The sequence below is a fragment of the Mobula hypostoma genome, chromosome 6, assembly GCF_963921235.1.
Source record: "Mobula hypostoma chromosome 6, sMobHyp1.1, whole genome shotgun sequence".
In the NCBI taxonomy this organism is placed as follows: Eukaryota; Metazoa; Chordata; class Chondrichthyes; order Myliobatiformes; family Myliobatidae; genus Mobula; species Mobula hypostoma.
The window spans coordinates 40,862,128-40,882,285 of record NC_086102.1 but is presented as its reverse complement, the minus strand read 5'-3'; positions in this window follow the sequence as shown (position 1 = coordinate 40,882,285).

Genomic DNA, 20,158 nt, shown 5'->3' with positions numbered 1-20,158 from the left:
TAAATGTGAAGTGCTACATTTTGGTAGGACTAATCAAAATAGGACATACATGGTAAATGGTAGGGCATTGAAGAATGCAGTAGAACAGAGGGATCTAGGAATAATGGTGCATAGTTCCCTGAAGGTGAAATCTCATGTGGATAGGGTGATGGAGAAAGCTTTTGGTATGCTGGCCTTTATACATCAGAGCATTGAGTATAGGAGTTGGGACGTAATGTTGAAATTGTACAAGGCATTGGTGAGGCCAAATTTGGAGTATTGTGTACAGTTTTGGTCACCGAATTAGAGGAAACATGTCAACAAAATAGAGAGAGTACAGAGAAGATTTACTAGAATGTTACCTGGGTTTCATCACCTTAGTTACAGAGAAAGGTTGAACAAGTTGGGTCTTTACTCTTTGGAATGTAGAAGGTTGAAGGGGGTCTTGACAGAGGTATTTAAAATTATGAAGGGGATAGATGAAGTTAACGTGGATAGGCTTTTTCCATTGCGAGTGGGGGAGATTCAAACAAGAGGACATGAGTTGAGAGTTAAAGGGCAAAAGTTTAGAGGTAACATGAGGGGGAACTTCTTTACTCAGAGAATGGTAGCTGTGTGGAACAAGCTTCCAGCAGAAGTGGTTGAGGCAGGTTCAATGTTGTCATTTAAAGTTAAATTGGACAGTTATATGGACAGGAAAGGAATGGAGGGTTATGGGCTGAGGTGCAGGTCGGTGGGACTAGTTGAGAGTAAGAGTTTGGCATGGACTAGAAGGGCTGCGATGGCCTGTTTCCGTGCTGTAATTGTTATATGGTATGGTTTCCATAAACCGACTCTACACCCTTTCTAAGACTTATAAATTCTCCCTCAAGTATAATGTGCATTATTGGACATAACAATACCAATGATGGTATTATTTCAAGATTTAGCTCAACTTGCTTCCTTTGGATTTTAGGCTTCATTTAATAATACAATAATTCCAATAGTGTTTTAAATACTTTCCCAGTTTATTCTGCCATGATCAGCTCCTTATTCAATTCAGTTCTGTTCTTTTCTTCCCTTTATCACTGTACCATTTAATTCATATTGCTTTTCTTCGTTTCTTTGATCAAACTGCAATGCACGAAACTTCAGTGTCAAAGCTCATCTGCTATATTTCACAACATTTTAATTAACAGTCAAATTTTCCTGAAATATACTACTACTCCACTTCACTGATTTCTTAATCTTGTTTGCTTTATTTAACTAATATTCTAAAAGGAGCACCAGCGGTAATACTGGGTCCAGGGGAATATCAGTGCCTAAAGACTGATAAACATTTCTTTACTACTTTCCACTTTCTAACCCTTAACTAATTTTGTAACAAGCATAACAGCCCCTTTAAGCTCATGGGCTTTAGTTTTGTTAATATGTTTATTATGTGACACATTAATGAAGTCAACATACACAACATTAACCATATAACCTTTAGTATTACTTCATTAAAAATCTTAATCAAGCTAGTCATGCACAATTTGCATTTAACAGATTCATACTGACTGTTAGTTCCTTCATTACATCAGTGAATACCATTAAGGTATTTTCACTGTTGTGAAATGCTTTGGGATTTCCTGGAGCTGAGAGGGTGCGAGATCTCTGGATGCACTTCTTCAGTTTTGATTGCCAATTAATTGTGTTGTTGTTTACTGCCTCTGAAATATTCCCTACCACTGGTGTTAGGCCGACGAGATATTAGTTGCCAAGTTTATTATTCTCCCATTTTTTTTGAACAGGTGAGTATGATTTAGTCTTCTAGCTGCACATTCATATCCAAGAAGCACAAGAATATTGTGGTCAAAACTTCTAACATTTTATCTTTAACTCCCTCAGCAATCTAGAATGCATCTCATCCAGCTGGGACACGTTTTCACTAAGAGTGCCGCCAATATTTTAAGAAGCTTTAGTTTATCTATTTTTATCTTAATTTGTCTGTTGCCTCCTGCTTCAATGTGACATTGCCTGCAACCTTTCCTTTAGTGAAGACAGATGTGACAACACTTCCAACATGTTTTAAGTCTGTAATTCTATGCTGAAAAACTGACAACCATTTAACACAGCAGTCAAAGAACAGATGCTCTTTGAAAATATTTCCTACCCCCTAAGACTTCTTCAGAGCCTTAAGTTTTTTCTTATTTGCAGAAAGAAATCTATACCATTCAATGGGCATGCTTGGTAATGAGATTCATTTGTCTTTTGGAAATTCCATCATGTTCTGCCATAAATTTGCTGAATAAATCAACAAAATACTTTAATGGTATTCACCAACTCTCTTCTCCTTGGCATATATCAAAGTGCATGTACCCTACTCTATAGTTCAGTTATTTATTTTAGTTTTGTTTTTATGTAGATACAGCACAGAGTGGGCCCTTCCACTCCTTCAACGCCGTGATTCAACCCTAGCCTAATCACAGGACAATTTACAATGACTAAATAGCCTACCAAATGGTAGGAGGAAACTGGCGTAATTGGAGAAAACCCATGCGTTTGACAGGGTTCTCTGCAAGGACTACAGCCTCCTTACAGAGGATGCTGGAATCGAACTCAGAACTCCGGGGACCCATAGTGTAATAGCATCCAACTAACACTACACTACTGTTCACAGAGGCAATGCCTGTGCCAAATTAATATGCCTAGGAGCTCATCATATTTAGTTTAATTTGGTTTGCTGCTGCTGTAATTAAAGGTCAGAAGTATAACTTTACACACCTGGTAACCATCATCCCTCCCTCTGTCTCCCGCACCTTCCCTTCCTCATGTTCCTCCATCTTATACTTATCCCTATCCTTTTTTAATACTGATGTTCTGGCTCTGTAGGGTTATGTAGCAAGTCAGACTGTAGGCTTGGGAACACAGTATCCTTCTGCATGTTCTGCAGCTTAAGTAGAAGAGCATTGAATCCAATATTAGTATCCATGTCACATTCACACAACAAGCTAAAAAGACTTTATCTATAAAATAACTTACATTGTTCAAAGCAGTATTTTTCCAATGAATACTTAATGTCCACATAACCGGGCAGTCTCTCCCTAGAGGCAGCATCCCTAGAACGTATCACTCTAACTGTTGCTGCAATATACGTATACAGGAAGATCAGTTGGTCATATTGTACAATTCTTAAAGTAGCTCCAACCTATAGCTCACAAATGTAGCAAATGATTCCAGCACGAGTCTGTGTGCTTCCTTTCCCACCAGTCAGTCTCTCTGGGTCTCCATCCTTCCACAGAGGTTCCCTTTGTTCTCTCCAATGGCATCACACCCCACTCCAACTATTCCCTCCCATTTAAAACACGTTTGATTTCAACATTTTCTTCTTTTTGAAATGAAATGTCAGCACTTCACTTTTTCCACAGATGCTACCTAGCCTGCTTACTATTTGTAGCATTTTCTGTTTCTCTTTGTGGGAAAGATAATGTAAGGCCTCAAGGAGATTACTGATACAGGGTTGAACTTTACAACATATTGCAATGGAAATGTAAAGTTTATATTGCTAACCTATCTTGTTAAGGCTTTAAGAAACATGCAGATCAACATGTAAACACAGGGACAAGTTTTTAATAATTACTTGGGTATAACAACACATAATATAGTAGGAATTTTCATTAATGCATTGGATTAGTTACATGAATGGCTGAGATACTGCGCTTGAGATTACATAGATGTTTTGGTCCATTTTCACTGATCTGGGTTTAAAATTGTATTTTGGATTATGTGACTGAATTTTATCAAAGCATGATGTATAATCGCAGCTCAGTTCTCGGGGTATGCTGAGCACGTTTACTCATTTGGTATGCATACTGTACATATGGAGGCTGTCTGCTTTGCAAAGTGATGTCAAGCGTGCAGTTTGTCATCACTGCTGGAGCAATCGTTTGGAAATTCAAGACTTGCACACGGCAGAGATCACTCACACCAAAGTTTGAAATTTAATGCATGTTTTAAATTTGGCTGGTGGTCTGTGGTCTTGGGTCCTCAAAGCAGTGGGCTTGATGCCTGTCCTCACACTGAGGGACTTCAGTTGCAATTGTCTAATTGACCCAAAAATAAATCTCTCCTCCTTCCACTCAGATCCTTGCCCCTTTGGACATTGTTCCAACAGAACATAATTATGCATTTGATACATCTTCACCTTTTCGCTAGCATTCTAACAGCCAATATTCCAACCCCATACTCCCATATATCCCCAATTTATAACTCACCACTAGCCAGCTCCCTCCACCACCCCTCTTCCTAGCCATCTAAACCTTCACACAAACAAAAGTACTTAAGGTCTGATTGTATGCAATAGAATTTTATGCAAGACTGCATTGTTCCCCAAGTCTTCACATAATCACAGAACTGCACAGTACACAGTTCCTCTAATGTCTTTTTCGGGTGTTGTACATTTTTAGCAACCTTATTAGGTCCATAATATCAGTAAGGTTTCAATTTATTCTTTATGTTTTATGCTGGAATATATATTTCTATGAAAAGACACCATATTCTTTAAGATCGTACCTTTTTCCCCATGTCTTTTACCTAAATATTCCCCAGTGAGGGATTAAACAGGTGTCTCTCCAGTAGTTGGCCAACATGGAATTCATAAATCCTGTTGATTACAGCTGTAACATCCTCTGCTGTACCTACATCCTAGGAAACTTGAATTATTGTACAATTGATAAATTTGAATGCAGTTGTTTTGCAAGACCACCTACAAAATGTAACTGCTATTTAATGTGCAATACTACCCTGGAGGCATTAATACTGTCTCTCCCTGTTCTGTGCCAGTAAACTGCAAACTTTTTGCAGCATTGCAAATTTGAAGCTGTAAAAAATATTATGTAGGAGACACAAACATTATAATAAATTTGAAAACAAACAATTCTGCCATAGACACATGATATAGAAATTGCTAATAGGATTCCTTAACTTATTCTGAGAACCCATGGATTGCCAGCAACAATTTTGCACTGCATTTAAACCTAATGACAGTAAATTAATTTATACACTCAATACATCTATTCCTGAAAAAGGATCCAGTGCTTTCCTGGTGTGTATGACGAATAAACTCTTCTCAGGCTTTCAGCCGGGTACAGTTATCGATTTTAACCAATATTTCGATGAGTTTGTGATCAAATTGTTGGTTAAAATTGATACCTGTACACAGCTGAAAGTCCGAGAAGAGCTTATTCAACATTATTCCTGTTAAATTTGTGCAAATGATAGGGTTTCTAGATATATCTTGGGTAGGATTTACCTGCAATTTTAAGGAATGTTTTTCAAATCTCATCAATTTTTGGTGTGAATCTTGTAGAATAAACTAGGGAAGATGCGATATTGATGTCATGTGACCATAATCGCTCTTAAACAAATAACCATAACCACATAATTATTAAGCATTTAAGATACTAATGCATGATGACTTGTGAGATCCACAGGATGTTAAAACACAAAAATCACAATGCCATCCATATAATTCAGAATGAGTAAATATTTCAGATAAATACCAACAAAAAAAATCTTGCCTTCATCAATTCCGTAGGTTTTGAGACTGAGATTGCTATGAAATATTGCGGAGTATTTGAACTAACTTGCCTTGTTGAGATTTGATCTTTTTAATTCTAATAATCTATTGCGACTTTGTAATATTGGAGCGTACTTTAGCATGTTGCATTTTCCACCTCCTTCAGATGACTGAGAAAAGGGACAGTGGCAGAACAAGACAAAATCATAAGGCACATTGTTGAAACCAGTTAATGTAAGTCTGTAAAAGATATCACAAATAACATTGCATTGTATTATCTGGACCAAACAATGGGCTTTGAATTTGCCTTAATAAGAAGGTGAAAACAATGACAAGCTGTGTATTACAGTTTGTCAGATATCTCTGGAATTAAAAATGAAATGGGAGAAAATACCTGATAAATTGGACAAACATAGTCTTCCACAAAAAAATTTATACTGTAATCACTCTGGCGGAACAAAATCTGTCAGCAACAAACTTTCAACATAGGACAGATTCTTCTTGTGAAAAACATTCTCCAAATAAATGCTTTCGACTAATTCCTTGACTGTGGGAGCTTTCCCACATCAAAAGCTTGTTGCAACTCACTGACAAATGTTTTCCACAAGGATGGTTTCAGTGCAATTTTTTTTAGTGAAATGCTTTGTGTTCATCCAACTTTCTCCCTATTTATTTTAACAATGCTTCCGAGGCATCCAATCAAGTATAATTCTCAAAACCTGGCACTGACAATTCATACAATCCTCATTAATATGCTTCAGACAAAACCTTTCACTCTCCAGTCAGTCTTGCTCTACATGAATCATTTCTGTAAGATCATAAGGTAAGACGTAGGAGCAGAATTAGGATATTTGGTCCATCAAGTCTGCTCAGCCATTTGATTATGGTTGATTTATTTTCCCTCTCAGCCACATTCTCCTGATTTCTCCCCATAACATTTGACACCCTTACTAATCAAGAACCCATAGACTTTTGCTTTAAATATACTCAATGATTTGGTCTCTACAACGGTCTCTGGCCATGAATTCGACAGATTCACCACCTCCTGGTGAAAGAAATTCCTCTTTACCTCTGTTCTGAAAGGACTTCCTTCTACTCTGATGCTGTATCCTTCAGTCCTAGGCTCCCCCTGCTATTGAAAGCATCCTCTCCATATCCACTCTATCCAGTCCTTTTAATATTCGATAGGTTTCAATGAGATGCCCTACCCTTCCTACTCTTTCAAACTCCAGTGAATACGTATCCAGAGCTATCAAATGCTCCTCATATGTTAGCCCTTTCATTCCTGTGACATTCTTGTAAACCTTCTCTGGATCCTCTCCAATGCCAGCACATCCTTCCTTTGTATATGGGGCCCAATACTGCTCACATTACTCAAAATGCAGTCCGATCAACATGTTATAAAGCTTTAGCATTACACCTTTGCTTTTAAAGCCCAATACACAGCCCTAGTTATGTGATTCGCCAGACCATGGCTCAGGTGGAGTTCATCCTATAGGAACAGCTCCCTCCTTCCCGAATACTGATGCCAATGTCCCACAAATTCACACACACTTCTTCCACAATCTTTGAGCCACACATCTAACTCTCAAATCTTATTAACCATGTGTCAATTTGCAATTTTGGTAATAATCCAGAGTTTATTATCTTTTTGGTTCTTTGTTTTAATTTGGTCCCTAGATGTTGAAATTAAAGTCAGAGAGTTATGGAACACTACAGCACAGGAACAGGCTTATCTAGTCTTGCCAAACTATTATCTAACTAGTCCCATCGACCTACACACAGACCATAACCCCCATATCCCTCCCATCCATGTACCTATCCAAATATCTCTTAAATATTGAAATTGAGTCCACATCCACCATTTGGGCTGGAAGCTCATTCTACACTTTCACCACCCTCTGAGTGAAGAAGCTCCTCCTCATATTCCCCTTAAACATTTCACCTTTTACCCTTAACCCATGACCTCTATTTGTCATCTTGACCAACCTCAGTGGAAAAGCCTGCTTGCATTTACCCTATCTAAACCCCTCGATTCTTTACACTTCCATAAAATCTTCTCTCAATCTTCTACGTTCTAGGGAATGAAGTCCTAACCTCTTCAACCTTCCCCTGTAACTCAGGTCATCAAGCTCCGGCAACATCCTGGTAAATTTTCTCTGCACTCTTTCAATCTTATTCACAACTTTCCTGTAGGTAGGTGACCAAAACTGCACACGTTGCTCCATATTAGGCCTCACCAATGTCTTACACCATTTCAACATAACATCCCAACTCCTGTACTCAATACATTGATTTATGAAGACCAATGAGCCAAAAGATTTTCTTTATGACCATAACTACCTGTGACGCCACTATCAAGGAATTATAGATCTGTATTCCCAGACCCCTCTGTTCTATATACTCCTCAGTGCCCAGCCACTCATCATGTAATATCTATTCTGATTGGTCCTGCAAAGTGTAACACCTCACACTTGTCTACATTAAATTCCACCTGCCATTTTTCCGCCCATTTTTCCAGCTGGTCATGATGTCACTGCAAGCTTTGCCAGTCTTCTTTGCTGTAACTCTACCATATAACAATTACAGCACAGAAACAGACCATCTCAGCCCTTCTAGTCCACGTTGAACTCTTACTCTCACCTAGTCCCACCGACCTGCACTCAGCCCATAACCCTCCATTCCTTTCCTGTCCATATAGTTGTCCAATTTATCTTTAAACGACAACATTGAACCTGTCTCAACCACTTCTGCTGGAAGCTCGCTCCACACAGCTACCACTCTCTGCGTAAAGAAGTTCCCCCTCATGTTATCCATAAACTTTTGCCCTTTAACTCTCAACTCATGTCCTCTTCTTTGAATCTCCCCCACCCTCAATGGAAAAAGCCTATCCACGTCAACTCTATCTATCCCCCTCATAATTTTAAATACCTCTATCAAGTCCCCCCTCAACTTTCTATGTTCCAAAGAATAAAGACCCAACTTGTTCAACCTTTCTCTGTAACTTAGGTGATGAAACCGAGGTAACTTACTAGTAAACCTTCTCTGTACTCTCTCTATTTTGTTGACATCTTTCCTATAATTCGGTGACCAGAAGTGTACACAATAATCCAAATTTGGCCTCACCAATGCCTTGTACAATTTGAACATTACATCCCAACTCCTATATTCAATGCTCTGTTTAATAAAGGCCAGCATACCAAAAGCTTTCTTCACTACCCTATCCACATGAGATTCCACCTTCAGGGAACTATGCACCATTATTCCTAGATCCCTCTGTTCTACTGCATTCTTCAATGCCCTACTACTTATCATTTATGTCCTATTTTGTTTAATCCTACCAAAATGTAGTACCTCACATTTATCAGCATTAAACTCCATCTGCCATCTTTCAGCCCACTCTTCTAACTGGCCTAAATCTCTCTGAAAGCTTTGAAAACCTACTTCATTATCCACAACTCCACCTATCTTAGTATCATCTGCATACTTACTAATCCAATTTACCACCCCATCATCCAGATCATTAATGTATATGACAAATAACATTGGACCCAGTACAGATCCCTGAGGCACACCACTAGTCACCGACCTCCAATCTGACAAACAGTTATCCACTACCACTCTCTGGCATCTCCCATCCAGTCACTGCTGAATCCATTTTACTACTTCAATATTAATGCCTAACAATTGAACCTTCCTAACCAACCTTCCGTGTGGAACCTTGTCAAAGGCCTTACTGAAGTCCATATAGACAACTACACCTGCAATGTTAGTGTCATTCGCAAATTTGCTGATCTAATTTACCACATTATCATCCAGATCATTGATATAGATGACTGTTCCAATCCACACTTGCCAAATTCTTTCTGATACCATCAACATTGGCCTTTCTCCAATTTAGAATCTCAACCTATGGACCAGACCTATCCTTTTCCATAACTACCTTGAAACTGATGGCATTATGATCACTGGATGCAAAGTGTTCCCCTCCACAAATTTCCATCACCTGCCCTGTCCTATTCCCCAATAAAATTTAGTATCACCTTGTCTCTAGTTGGGACTTCTAAATATGGATTAAGGAAACTTTCCAGAACATACATGATAAACTCTTTCCCATCTAGTCCTTTTACAGTTTGGGATACCCAGTCAATATGTGTAAAGTTAAAATCATCTACTATCAGAACGTTATGTTTCTTGGAGCAGTCTACGATTTCTCTACAAATTTGATCCCATGAACTATTGGGTGGTCTATAATATAAACCCTTTAATGTGGTCATACCTTACTTATTCCACAATTCTATTCATAAAGCCTCACTAAAAGAGCTCTCCCATCTGTCCTGAGAGCATTGCCATGACTTTTTCCTTGACTGTTAATTCCACTACTTCCCCTTCAATCCCTCCTGCACTATCATATCTAAAATAACGAAAGCCTGGAACACTGAACTGTCAGTCCTGCCAATCTTCCAGCCAAGTCTCACTAATGGCGACAATATCACAATTCCACATGCTGGTTTATTCTCTAAGCTGCCTTGCCTGCAATACTCCTTGCATTGAAATGTATGCAGCTCAGAACGTTAGCCCCACCATGCACAACCTATTGATTCCTGACTTTGTAGGTTGCTTAACAACATCTTTCTCCACCACCCCTCCACTATCTGTTCTGGTGCTTTGGTTCCCATCCTCCTGAAACCCTAATTTAAACTCCCTCTCCCCTTGCGGCACTAGCAAATCTTCCCTCTGGGATATTAATCCCCTTCCAGTTCAGGTACAAACTGCCCCTTCTGGACAGGTCCCACTTTCTCTGGAAGAGAGCCCAATAACCTAAATACTGTATCTGAAGCCCTCCATCCTACACCAACTCCTTAGCCACATGTTTAACTGTATGATCTTACTATCTCTGTCCTCACTAGCACATGGCATGGGTAGCAATCCCAAGGTCACAACCCCACAGGCCCTGTCTGTTAACTTATCATCTAACTCCCTGAACTCACTTTGCAGGACTTTGTCACCCATGTTGCCCATGTCATCGGTACCGATGAGGAGCACAACCTCTGACTGATCCCCCTCCCACCCGAGAATGCCGTCGATCCGCGGGGTTCCTGACAGTGGCATCCCATAGGCAACAAACCATCTGGAATCTCATTCTCACCCACAGAACCTCCTTCCTGTTCCCCTAACCAAAGAATCCCCGATCACTACAGCTCACCTCTTCTCCACCAACCCCACCTTGCCTTCTGAGTCACAGAGCCAGACTCAGTGCCTGAGACCTGACCACATTTTCATCTGCTAAGTCACTCCCTTCCCCCCCCGCACCAGTATCTAAAGTGGCGTCCATGTTGTTGAGGGGGATAGGCACAGGGGTACTCTGCACTGGCTCCTTAACCCCTTTCCCCAAACTGACTGTCACCCAGTTTCCTGTGTCCTGCACCTCCGGTGTAATTACCTCCTTGTACGTCCTGTCTATTAGCCCCTCAGCCTCTCGACTGATCCAGAGTTCATCCAGTTCCAGCTCCAGTTCCTTAACGTGGTCTGTTAGAAGCTGCAGCTGGATGCACTTCTTGCAGGCGAAGCTGTCAAGGACACTGGAGGTTTTCAGAGGAGCATTTCAGTGTCCTCTCTGGCATCCCCTCTTCTCTAAAGGTGCAATGAGAAAGAATAAATAACCAAAAAAATCTCCACCTGCAGCCTACAATTCTTGAAATAAAACCTTTTTTTTGTTCTTCCTACATCATTGGGAGCCACATGGGCCACAACAACTGGATTGTTCTCCTCCAAATTCCTCTGCAGGTCAAATGAAAGGTCCCAAACCACGGCATCACAGAAGCAACACAACTTTCAGGACTTTTGATTCTTGCGACAGAGGATTGTGTCTATTTCCCCGATTGTAAAATCCCCTATTACAGCTCTTCTCCCTGTTGAATAAATCCCTGTCCTATAGTTCAATGGTTCATTCTTCATACAGTCCCACTCACATTCACAGAGAGCAAGAAACACAGACATGTTGGACAAACAAAGGCTGAGGTTCCTCCAGCATTACTACTTGGATCCACCTACCTGCCTCACTCACAGTCACACCTTCTTGTCCATCACCCCAGACCAAATTTCAAGTAGTTCATCTGAGGGGTGTGACTGCCTCCCAAAGCACAGTGTGCAGGTAACACTCTGCCCCTCTGATTTGGCACAGTTTGAAGCTCAGATTGCAGTTCATCAACTTTGAGCATGAGTTCCTCAAGCAACCTGCTGCAGATGTGGTCACTCGGAACCACAATGATTGGTCCCAAATCATGCAATGACAAGACACCAACTGATCCTGCATTATTTATTTAGTTGTAATTTGGTATCTTTTTTATTTAACTAATGTTTAAATAAAAACACTTTACCTGTTCTTACCTGCTACTTACCAAAGTCTCTCAGGCTAAAGCCTCAGATTGCCTACCCTATACTGGCTCTGTCTACCTTACCCTAACTTCCATTTATTGGCCGAGTTGCCACAGAATTAGTCAATCACGCGTTTAAAATAAAGGCCGCTACATCTTCCCCTCCGCTGCTCTGGCTGATGCAACTGGAGAAATTTCAATTTCATCCCAAATTAATACTCCCTCTCTTCACTATCTATCTCAAAGTTGAATAAATCCCTGTCCTATAGTTCAATGGTTCATTCTTCATACAGTCCCACTCACATTCACAGAGAGCAAGAAACACAGACATGTTGGACAAACAAAGGCTGAGGTTCCTCCAGCATTACTACTTGGATCCACCTACCTGCCTCACTCACAGTCACACCTTCTTGTCCATCACCCCAGACCAAATTTCAAGTAGTTCATCAAGCTGCCTGTATTATTCATGTTCAGGAGAGCATTCAATACCATTACTACCAATCGGTGTACTTAATTGGAATTTAACTTCTCAAACTGAGGAACTCAGCTAGTCAGGCAGCATCTATAGAGAGGATTAAACAGTTGATGTTTATCAGGATACTGTGGAAAGATGCTGATGAAGGATCTTGGCCTGAAACATTGACCGTTTATTCCCCTCCAAAATGCTGCCTGAGTTCTTACAGCATTTTGTATGCGTGGCTTAATATTTCCAGCATCATCAGAATCTCTTGTGTTTGTTCTTTCCAACCTGCCGTACCCAACCAAGAGCCTAGAAACAGGATCCCATTTGGGCCTGCTCTATACGTAATTGTACAGGAGTAGCTTGTGCCAATGATCATTTCTGGTTGAGGTGATGCCCATCAGGAAATTATCCCGAGCACTTGTTTGTGCAATTTATTTTAGCACCTGATAATTTCCTGGTGTCAGTTGCACATCCAATGATGACACAAGTTATGCACAATGTAATTTCTCACTTGCTAGTGTAAATTGAAGATTTTGGATTAACCTAGGGTCTTCAGTTAATACTGACAAAAAATAGGGGCAAATTATAATTAGATCACTAATGAGAATTCAATTAAAGGATCTCTATTATCAATGTCATGTTCAGACAATCACTTTATCATGCTCAGCATATTTGAAACCTCACTATTAACTGTTCCATCTCAGGTTCTAGCCTTCTTATAGATCGCATCTGCTGCCATATCTGTGTCAATGACTATCCCATATCTCACAGTGGGCAGGTACAAATACACACACACACACACACACACACACACACACACACACGCTCATGCATGTGCGAGCACAGGCATGCAAGCACGTGTGCACATGTATGCAAGCACGTGCGTACACTCAGACTCACACTCACACACTCAAACACACTATAGTAGAAGATTGCTGTATTTCCATTGCCCCATTATTTTCCCACCTTCTTGGCAGACGTCTATACTGCTACTGTAAGGCTTCCATGGAAAGATGATGAAGATGAGAAATTTGAGTGCTTCTCAACCAAATCCTTTCAGGCCATAAAGAGGTCCCTTGTGAATTAGTGGTGCTGCTTTTTGCCACCTTCTGGGCAAAGATGACTTTTTGTGGGCAGTCCAACTGAGCACAAGCACAAGAAAATAAGAGCAGGTGTAAACCACTCAACCCAGCACTGTCACTTAGTATGAACATGGCTGTCAATGCTGGCTCTTTCTGTGCTAATTTCCCCATTGCCCTCAATTTCTCAACCTTTCAAGTGTTTATCTATGTCTCCCTTACTTTGTATCTAAAATCTGGCTCCTACTGCCTTCAAGGACTGAGAACTCCAGAGCTTCACCAACCTCTGAGAGAAAAAAATTCTACACAGCTCTTTTTTAAATGACCAGCTCCATATTTTGTAACTTTTTTTCATGACCCTCCAGCTAGTTAAAATATCTCAACATCCATCTATTTTTTGTATCATCAGCAAACTAGGAAACCTTACATTTATTCCCTCCTCCAGATTTTTAATGTAAGTGGTGAACTATGTAGGGTCAAGAACTAATCACTGGGATACTGTACACTGGTTACACTCCTCCTTCCCATAAAGGGCCCATTTATTACAATACTTGCTTTCTACATGACAGCCTGTTTTCAATCCACGCTAATGTACTTCCTAGAATACCTTAGGCTCTTAATTTATGCCTTAGTCCCTTATGTGGTCCCTGGGTAATTAATCCATTGCAAGGTGGAAGAACAGGAAGAGAGCCAGCAAGAAGAAATTATCAAAATTCAGAATGATGAAGCAAAAATGCTTTTTGGAAATTCGAATGTAGTGCATCTATAGGTTCTACATTATCAACTCTCTCTCTCATCCTCAAAGAATTCAAACAAATTTGTTGAAAGCAACTTAACTTTCATAAAACCATATTGAAGACACTTGATTATATTAAGCTTTCTTAAAAGTTAGTTTTCTTATTAGATTAGTTATTTCCTCTGATTATTGATTCTAGCTTTTTTTTGCCACAATAGATGTCAACTAACTAGCCTATTGTTCTCTGACATTTTTCTTCCTTTTTGAACAAGGCAGCCATATTGGCTGTTTTCTAAACTTCTGGTACCCTCCTGGAGTTTAATGAGTTTTCTTTTCTTTCTTTTTAAATCTTTTTATTGAGTAAGTATACAAAAAAGGTAAGCCATATAAACATTAATACAATGTTAAAGTATAATAAAATTCCAAAAGATAACAATACCAAAAAGAAAATACTACAAACAATGTAATTTAAGCATAAGAAACCAAGATAACATAATAGTATACTAGATTTTATATATATCAATGGAAAAAAAGAAAAAAAAAACCCCAAAAAAAAACCCACCGTGCAACTAACTAAAAGCAAAGCAAAGCAATGGGCTAACTTGAAACCAAACAGAGTTAAACTTAAAATCACGTCCTCAATCCCGACCTCCATTAAAACAGTGAAGAGAAAACAAGAAGGGTAAATATTATAAAATCGTCTGAGAAAACCAAAAAAAGGTAGTTGGAGCATTAAGCTCTTTCCAATGTTGTAAAATACATCTTTTCGCCATTAAAGTAAGAAATGCAATCATTCTACGGGCTGAAGGGGAAAGATTACTAGAAATTTTAGGTAGTCCAAAGATAGCAGTAATAATGAGTTTTAAAAAAAAAAAAAAAAAAAAAAAAAAAAAAATTTAGCCATTGGCCACATCTATGAAAAGGAGTAAATAGTCAACGTTTTGGGCCAAGACAGAATCCCACTAAGGAGCACCAGGCCATTGTCTCCCACGTCATCACCTACCTTATTAATTCTGGGCATCTCCCATCCACAGTTACCAACCACATAGTACCCGTACCCTGCACTTCCCATTTCTGCCTCCAACCCAAAATCCACCAACCTGCCTGTCCAGGTATACCTATTGTTTCTGCTTGTTCCTACCCTCTGAACTTATATCTCCACACCTTGACTCAGTTTTATCCCCCATGGGTCAGTCCCTTCCTACCTACATCTGAGACACTTCACATGCTCCTGATTTTGCAATGATTTCAAGTTCCCTGGCCCTGAGCATCTTGTTTTCACTGCGGATGTCCAGTCCCTTACACCTCCATCCCCCACCAGGAAGGCCTCAAAACTCTCCGCTTCTTTCTGAACACCAGACCCAAATAGTTCCCCTCCATCACCACTCTCCTCCATCTGGCAGAACTTGTCCTCACTCTCAATCATTTCTCCTTTGGCTCCCCCCACTTCCTGCAAACAGAAGGGGCAGCCATGGGCACTCGCATGGGTCCCAGCTATGCCTGCCTTTTTGTTGGCTACGTGGAACAGTCTATGTTCCGAGCCTACACTGGTGTCACTCCCCAACATTTCCTCGGCAGTTTTGGCACTGCTTCCTGCATCCATGTGGAGCTCATTGACTTCATCAACTTTACCTCCAACTTCCACCATGCCCTCAGATTTACCTGGTCTATTTCCAACACCTCCCCCCCACCCCCCACTTTCTCAATCTCTGTCTCTATCTCCGGAAACAGTTTATCTATTGATGTCTATTATAAAGCCGCTGACTCTCACAGCTACCTGGACTATACCTCCTCCCACCCTGTTACCTGTAAAAATGCCATCTCCTTCTCTCAATTCCTCTGTCTCTGCCGTGTCTGCTCTCAGGATGAGGTGTTTCATTCCAGAACAAAGGAGATGTTCTTCTTCAAAGAAAGAGGCTTTTCTTCCTTCAGAATCAATGATGCCTTCAACCGCATCTCTTCCATTTCACACAGGTCTGCCCTCATCCCACCAGGGATAGGGTTCCTCTTATACTCCCCTACCACCCCACCAGCCTCCACATCCAGCACATAAATCTCCATAACGTCCACCATCTTCAACGGGATCTCACTGCCAAGCGCCTTTTTCCCTCCCCGCCGCTTCCTGCTTTCTGCAAAGATTGCTCCCTAGGCGACTCCATTGTCCATTCGTCCCTCCCCACTGATCTCCTTCCTGGCACTTATCCTTACAAACGGAACAAGTACTACACCTGCCCCTACACCACTTCCCTCACTACCATTCAGGGCCACAAACAGTCCTTCCAGGTGAGGCGACACTTCACCTGTGAGTCTGTTGGGATCACCTACTGTAACCGGTGCTGTCAGTGTAGCCTCCTGTATATCAATGGGATCTGATGTAGATTGGGAGACCGCTTCGCCGAGCACCTATGCACCATCTGCCAGAAAAAGCGGGATCTCCCAGTGGCCACGCATTTTAATTCCACTTCCCATTCCCTTTCCAACATGTCAGTCCATGTACTCCTCTACTGTCATGATGAGGTCACACTCAAGTTGGAGGAGCAACACTATATATTCCATCTGGGTAGCCTCCAACTTAATGGCATGAACATTGATTTCTTCAACTTCCGATAATGCCCCCCCCCTTACCATTCCCCACTCCCCTTTTCCCTCTCTCACCTTATCACCTTACCCCAACGATCACGGAAGAAGAAGAGGGCATACCCACGATACTAACGCAAGTCGACATCGATGATGGCCCATTCACCATTGTGGAACTGAAGAAGGGTAAATATGCACTCAAACAGGGCAGGAGCGCTGGACCAGATGGGATACCACCAGATGTCCTGAAGAACTGCGACCTGGACGACATCTTGCTGGACATATGTAATACAGCACTGATGAAAGGCGACAAACCAGAACAGTGGTCACTCTCAAACATTATCCCAGTCCCCAAGTCTGGATCCCTCACAAATACAGATAACTACTGTGGTATCAGCTTGACCTGCATCTCAGCAAAGATATACAATCCAATGATCTTGAACAGGATTCACACCGCCATTGACCCTAAGCTAAGATTCAATCAGAATGGTTTTCGGCAGAAGCGCACAACAGTAATGCAAATACTTGCTCTCTGTAGGATTATCGAGGAAGTCAAGAAGAACAACCTACCAGCCGTGTTTGCTTACATCGATTTTCGCAAAGCTTTTGACTCCATTCACCGAGGTAAAACGCTGAAGATCCTGAAAGCTTACGGAGTGCCAGACCATCTACTGAGAGCAATAGAGTCCAGCTATACCAAAGCCATGGCAAAGGTTGTGTCACCAGATGGAGAAACAGCAGTGTTCGAGCTCCTAGCTGGAATGCTGTAAGGAGACACTCTGGCACCCTACATCTTTATAATCGTCCTTGATTATGCTTTACGTCAAGCTACCAAAGATCATTGCAAACACGAGGAAATCTGCAGTTGCTGGAATTTCAAGCAACACACATAAAAATTGCTGGGAAACACAGCGGGCCAGACAGCATCTATAGGAAGAGGTACAGTCGACGTTTCGGGCCGAGACTCTTCATCAGGACTAACTGAAAGAAGAGATAGTAAGAGATTTGAAAGTGGGAGGGGGAGGGGGAGGGGGAGATCCAAAATGCTAGGAGAGGACAGGAAGGGGAGGGATGGTGCTAAGAGCTGGAAAGTTGATTGGCAAAAGGGATATGAGAGGATCATGGGATGGGAGACCTAGGGAGGGGCCTCCCCCTTTCTTTCTCCCTAGGCCTCCTGTCCCATGATCCTCTCGTATTCCTTTTGCCAATCAACTTTCCAGCTCTTAGCACCATCCCTTCCCTCTCCTGTCCTCTCCTATCATTTCAGATCTCCCCCTTCCCCTCCCACTTTCAAATCTCTTACTATCTCTTCTTTCAGTTAGTCCTGACGAAGGGTCTCGGTCCGAAACGTCGACTGTACCTCTTCCTAAAGATCATGACAAGCTTGGTTTTACCGTAAAACCAGGACGAACCAAAAGGGTCAGACCAGTTACACTCACAGATCTTGATTTTGCAGATGACATAGTCCTGCTCTCTGACTAGATGGAGGAAGCACAGTAGCTACTGACAAAAGTGGAAATTGAGTGCAATAAAGTTGGACTTCACCTAGGCACTAAAAAGACAGAGTACATGGCGTTTAACTGCGACGAAGGTACTCTCAAGACCGTAGAGAATGATACCATTAAGAAAGTCTGACTACAGTTCCTCGGGTCAAGAATGATGAGTTCCGAGAAGGACATAAAGATATGGAAGGCACTGGCATGCAGGACTATGAATGACATGAAGGAAATCTGGAAGTCGAACCTGACCAGAGGGCTTAAAAAGAGGATCTTCATAGCAATCATAGAGTCCATTCTCATGTACGGATGCGAGACGTGGATACTCACCAAGACTATGCGGAAGTCTCTAGATGGTTGCTATACACAACTGCTCCGGATGGCTCTTGTCGTGAGTTGGCAACAGCACATAACGAACGTTGAGCTCTATGATGACCTACCGATGCTCACCACTAAAATCGAGGCGAGAAGATTGCAACTAGCGGGGCACTGTCTACGCCACCCATAGCTACCTGCCAGCCTTGTCATCATATGGGAGTCCAAGCATGGGAGGATGAACCCTGGACGCCCTCCCAGGACTATGGTCAACACGCTCCTAGAAGACAGTGGCGTGGCTAATGTAGATGAACTGAGCCCACTGATGAGGGAGAGGGAGAAGTGGAGAGTCCGTCATCGTGCCCGACACCAGCCCCCTAGGCCTGAGTCAACATAGTAGTAGCACCTTATCTCCTTACCTGCCCATCACCTCCCTCTGATGCTCCTCCCCCTTTTCTTTCTTCCATGGCCTTCTGTCCTTTCCTATTAGATTCCCCCTTTTGCAGCCCCGTATCTAGCTCTTTACTTCACACCTCCCCCGCTCCTGGTTTCACCTATCACTTTGCGTTTCTTCCTCCCCTCCCCCCATCTTCTAATTCTGATTCCTCACCTTTTTTTTTCTCCGATTCTGATGAAGGGACGAGACATCAACTGTACTCTTTTTCCGTAGATGTTGCCTGGTCTGTTGAGTTCCTCCAGCATTTTGTGTGTGTTGCTTAGATTTCCAGCATCTGCAGAATTTCTCTTGTTTGTGAAAGAAGAAATGTTAGTGGTTAATGGGACATATTCTAGCTGGACATCTGTGACTAATTCACTGAGATCCATACTGGAACCTCTGCAGTTTGTGTTACATACAAGTGACCTGGATGAAAACTTGGTTGGATGAGTTAGTGAGTTTGCAGATGATATGAGCATTGGTGATATTGTTGATAGCATAGAGAACTAGCAAGGGATACAGCAAGCAGGGTATAGATCAGTTGCAGGTACGGGTGGAGAAATGGCAGATGGAATTTAACCCTGCCAATTGGTGGTGTTGTACCTCAGGAGATCAAACGTGAGGAGATAGTACACTGTTAATGGCAAGACCCTTAAAAGTGTTGATGAGCAGAGGGATTTTGGGATCAAGTTCCTAGCTCATTGAAAGTGGCTACACAAGTTGATAGGGAGGTTAAGAGGCAAATGGCATGTCTGCTTTGTTGGTTGAAGAATTGAGTTCAAGAGCCAGGAAGTTATGTGCAGCTCTATAAACTCTAGTTTGGCCACATTTGGAGTATTGTGTTCATTTCTGGTTGTAACATTATAGGAAGAGTGCCAAGGATTGGGAAGGGGTGCAGGAAAGTTTTACCAGGATTCTGCCTGGATTAGAGGGAAGAAGCTATAAGGAGAGATTGAACTAACTTGGGTTGTTTTCTCCGGAGTGACAGAGGCTGAAGGGAGATATGATAGAGTTTATAAGTTTATGAGCGGCATAGATAGAGTAGACATCTAGTACCTTCTTCCTGGGTCAAAATATGCAAAATCAGAGACATATACATTGAGACTCTAAATTGGAGAAATGCCAATTTTGATGGTATCAGAAAGGATCTAGCTAGTGTGG